The sequence below is a fragment of the Triticum urartu genome, chromosome 3A, assembly GCF_056163025.1.
Source record: "Triticum urartu cultivar PI428250 chromosome 3A, HENAU_Tu73, whole genome shotgun sequence".
NCBI classification, from domain to species: domain Eukaryota; kingdom Viridiplantae; phylum Streptophyta; class Magnoliopsida; order Poales; family Poaceae; genus Triticum; species Triticum urartu.
This window is the reverse complement of record NC_141875.1, coordinates 725,286,373-725,291,500: the sequence shown is the minus strand read 5'-3', so window position 1 is coordinate 725,291,500 and position 5,128 is coordinate 725,286,373. Positions and strand designations below refer to the sequence as shown.

The window sequence follows — 5,128 nt, the reverse complement described above, 5'->3', positions numbered from 1 at the left end:
AATCTCAAGAGGTAGCACGCGCGTTTCTCTTCTCTCACATGAACAATTTTTTTTCTTCTGAGTGGAACGTACAAGCCTAGGCTTGAACGGGATTCAAGGAGGTTATGGTTGAAGATCATTAGGCTCTGAAGGTGTTATCTCACATGCTTGTGTTTAGTCGAGATCGTCGACTATAACATGGTGTACCAGGGAGTACTCGCAATGGGACGGGAAAAGATAATGATCTTCTCCTCTATTGTGTTAGTGACTTACAACTGCGGCCGCGGCAAGCGGGGGTGGCAACACTGGACGACTGCACTTTGGTGGTGCTCCCCGAGTACCGTGTCTTGGTTCCTGGGATGAAAACCCAAGTTCTGGCCTTTATTGGTTGTACCTTGCAATGGCCTTGTCGAACGCATTGTTTTGGGGTGAACTCAGACTTTCTCCAGGGCGAAAAGTGAAGATCTTCGGTCAGGCAAATTGTAACACCTTGGAGTCGCCTTAGTATTATATCATGTTAAATTAGAATTGTATTTTGATCTTCCTAGGTATTGATTTTTGCGCGAAATAAAATACATGAAGAAAATAGGAACTGGCATGGAGCCTTAAATTAATAGTTTAGTCAAAAATTGTATAAAATATTCCAAAGCAATAACACAATAGCATTAACCAATAAAAAACTATACATACATTTCATGACATAATAGCGCATAGAGCTTAGTGCCAGTTCAAACATCTCAATTTTGTATGCACATGCGCAAAATTTATAGGAATTTCAAACATCTCAATTTTGTAGGTACTGTTAGCTGATGTGGTAGACATTGCAATTAACCGTACCCTATATGTGGTGTTAGGGCATCTCCTTCTTCTGGACTGACGTCAGCCCGTCCCAGAGAGCATTGGCAGGGGAGGGATCCATCATGGGAGTGGTGCGGAGAGGGATCAGAGGTTGATGACAGCAGCCATGGCCGGGGTACTGACTTTTATAACAATGGTAGGAGGCAGACGGACGGACGAGTGGCGCCGGAGGAGATGCCTCGGCAACCACGTGCCATCAATGCGGGCGGCAGTCGGACGGACGGGCCTCCGCCGTGTCGTTTGAATGTGTGGTTGTTGCATGCACCAGGAAGTAGCATGGTAGGCAGATGGACGGACGGGTGGCCATTCTGTCGTTTGAACGCGTGGCAGTTGCTTGCACCGGGAAGCGGTGCGGGCGGTGCTCCCGGACGGCGCTCCGCTTCAATGCCGGCGCTGGAGAGCAGTCGCTTCCGCTCTAGCTGGGTATGAATGCGGGTGTGACGCTTTGGAGCGGCGCTGAGCGAAAACGCGCGGGGCGGTGGAGGGTTTTTTGGTGGATCAGACCGGTCAGAGACAGGCTTGGGAGCGGTCCGGACTCCTGCCAACCTTCCCACGTTTGTCTCTGGTTAGCGGGAGAAAACAGGTCCGGACAGCCCAGCGGACCGATGCAGGCCCGCGTTGGATGGCTTCCGCGGTCCGGACCGATATAGGTTGTTCTTAGTGTTTTCAGAAAGAAAAATCTCCAGTGTTTTTTCTTAGAAGATTGATTTTCTCAGTGGAACATAGAAGGCTGAGCTTGGATGGGCCAACCTTACATCTTACATGGCATGCTAAGCCTGCAGCTGCGTACAACCTCAGCGTTAATCTCAAAAAAAGAAAAAGAAAAATTCAGCGTTCCAACACTCAGCTGCCTGCTTCCCATTGTCTAAAATCTGAAAACTGCCGTACCCCCCAGTCTCTCCACTCTCAGCAGTGAACGGACTAGAGAAAGAAGGATCGGAGCAGTCGGCGACCTCACCCTGGCCTGTCCTGGTCCGCGTCCTCGAAGATCCGATCCTGGTTAGCCCACCCCTTTTCCTTCCCTTCCTTCTCCATCTAATCTACTAGTGATTCCTTTTCGTGTCATCTTATTTTCCCTCTATTAGTAAACCCTAGCCAGATTTTCCCCTCCTGATCAAACCCTAACATCCATCCTCTTCTACAGCAGTGCAGAGAGAGAGAGAGAGAGAGAGAGAGGAGAGGGTACCGCTGATGGATCCCGCTGCCGAGACTCCCCAAGGCCAAGGGTAAGATCCCATTGGTGTTCCTCCCCCTCTTAATTTTGTGTCGTGCACTACTTGCTTTGTATATGCTATCGCTATTCTGGACGGATGTGGATATGTGTGTTGGATTCTAGCAGCTGCCCTGATGTGAATATATGTGTGTCCATTGATTAAATTCCTTTTCATGCCAGGGCCGGTACCTTTCCCACGCGTGTGGACGGCAGTTGGCTGCGCTGTTCTGTGCCGCTGGCCGACCCAGTGTCCGAGGTGCTTGGCGACGACAACCTCCTCATCGAGATCCTCGTCCGCCTCCCTCCGAAGCAGTCCTCGCTCTCCCGTTCGTCCGTCGTATCCAAGCACTGGGGCAGCATCCTCCACAACCCCCAGTTCCGCAAATCCTTCCTCAAGCACCACCGGAAGCCTCCTCTGCTTGGGTTCTTCAGAGGGTATGCTAAAAGCTTCATTCCTGCCATGGACTCGCCTTACCGTATCCCTACTGCCCGCTTCTCCCTGCCCAAGAGCACCATAGCCTACCACACTGATGAAACGTACATGGGCTGCTGCCATGGTCTGTCTGTCCTAATTGACACGAATAAGCATGACACCGTCGTGTGGGATCCCTCTCACCGGCAAAGAGCACATCTTGGCTTTTCCACCAGTATTCCACTCTATGAGGACAAACTCAACCTGGCATGGCGTTGTACTGTGCGTTGATGCCGAAGATGGGCACGTCCATGGAGATTTCTTCTCAAGCCCATTTAAATTGGTTTAGGTCTGCGATGGATTCAGTACACAGGCATCTTGTTCTTTCTATGACTCGTAGCGTTTGGGGCAATATTTTCTCGGTGACCATAGCAAATAATATTTCTGCGACAAGCCACAGCATCCTTGTCGGGAATACACTTTGCTGGTTGATTTGTGGTGGTGAAGTTCTTGTTTTTTATTTCGAAATGCAAAGTCTTGTTGTGATCAAGACGTCGGTGGAAAACCATGTTACCAACGACCGGTGTTTTCAGCTCTTGCGGATGGCTGATGGTGGCCTTGGCCTTGCTGGTTTGTTGGACCCGACGATCCAATTATGGATAGGAAATCTAACTGTGATGGTATTGACGAATGGGTCTTGCTGCGCAAAACCATTCCACTGGATGAGATGCTTCCAAGGAGAATAAGTTATGGATTTTTTGTTGGGTATGATGAGGACACAAATTTGGTTGTTCTATATACGATGATTGGCAACTTCACGCTCCAAATTGACTCGATGCAGATCAAGCATATTGTTAAAAGAAACTAGATATGTCATGACACCTTTCATACCTACAGGAATTTCTATACTACATGTAATTGCTTTGATGCCTGGCCATTGCTAAAGGCTAAATACAATTACATTCTGGCAAACACTTCACCATTCTGATTCTTAAACAGTTTATAGTTTGCATCAAAGGATTCATCAATGATAATGGGGTTAGCACAAGTGAAGCCAGACAGATTGGATGGATCTGCTGAGGATTCCTTTGCAGCAACCCATGTGGTTTTGGGGTACTGCTCAGGTTTCCAGTAAGAGCCATCTGCATTAATTTTCCTCACGAACCCAACACCCTCTTTCCTAGGGTTTTGGTTCAGAATCTGCTTCTTAAGGACATAGTGTCTGATGCCTTTTCAGACTTTTGTACATTCCTGTTTCAAGCAATGTCTTCAACCTAGCATTCTCATCAGCAATAGCAGTGGTATCCTCTGGAGAGGGGTTAGTTACCACGTTAACAGTTGAAGATATTGCAACAGTAGTAGCAGTGGAACATTCACGCTCAATGCATTTTAGACATGGTGGTTCAAATCCTTCCTGAGCGGGACTGATCTGTTCGGAGCGAAGTGACTCATTTTCCTTTTGAAGATCTTCATGATCCGCTCTCAACTTCTCAAGATCTTGCTTCTTTTGAAGATAATCATAGGAGAGCTTTTCATGAGTAGTTGAGAGAGTCTCAAGACGATCTTCAAGTTCCTGATACTTAATGTGAAGATTTTTTATGTCTTCAATTAAGGATTCAGAACGAGTCATTTCGGCACCCAATAGATCATCGCTTCTATCTAACAGTTTTTGAATATGTTCCATAGCTTTCTGTTGTTCAGTTGCAACTTTAGCAAGTGTTCTGTAGCTAGGTTTTGAATCACATTCAGAGTCATCGTCACTAGATGTTTCATAGCGAGTAGTGTGTGTGTTTACCTTGGCACCGCGTGCCATGAAGCAGTAGGTAGGAGTGGAGTCGTTCTTGTCATTTGCGTCGGTGTCGGTGATGCAGTCTGTCTTCAGTGTTGAAGATGGACTTGGCGACGTATGCTGTAGCCAGACTCGCAATGCCAGAATCAGACTCCTCCTCAGACTCCACCTCTGCCTCCTCAGATGCGGACTCCTCCTCTGAATCCATCTCCTTTCCAACAAACGCACGTGCCTTGCCAGATGAGCTCTTCTTGTGTGATGAAGACTTTGATGAAGACTTGGAAGAAGACTTTGAGTGTTTCTTCTTCTTCTTGTCGTCAGAATCATATTCCTTGCTCTTCTTCTTCCTTCTGTTCTCATTGTCCCACTGTGGACACTCAGAGATGAAGTGCCCAGTTTTCTTGCACTTGTGACATGTTTTCTTCTTGTAGTCATGAGCAGAAGCTTCATCATTCCTTGAGCTTGATCGTGAAGATTTTCTCAAGCCTTTCTTCTTGGTGAATTTTTGGAACTTCTTCACTAGCATTGCAAGTTCTCTTCCAATGTCTTTAGGATCATCAGAACTGCAGTCAGATTCTTCTTCAGATGAGGAGACAGCTTTTGCCTTCAAGGCTCGAGTTCGCCCATAGTTTGGACCGTAGATATCTCTTTTCTCAGAAAGCTGAAACTCATGTGTGTTGAGCCTCTCAAGTATGTCAGACGGATCGAGAGTCTTGAAATCAGGACGTTCTTGAATCATCAGGGTCAGGATGTCAAACGAACTATCAAGTGATCTCAGCAGCGTCTTGACGATTTCATGTTTGGTGATCTCAGTGGCGCCGAGGGCTTGAAGCTCGTTTGTGATGTCAGTAAGTCTGTCAAATGTGTGCTGGACATT

General features: G+C 47.2%; 1 pseudogene; it reads left to right on the top strand.

Moving 5' to 3' along the window:
• The first annotated feature begins 1,124 nt into the window (after positions 1–1,124).
• On the top strand, positions 1,125–3,450 carry LOC147982238 (uncharacterized; annotated as a pseudogene).
• The last annotated feature ends 1,678 nt before the right edge of the window (positions 3,451–5,128 follow it).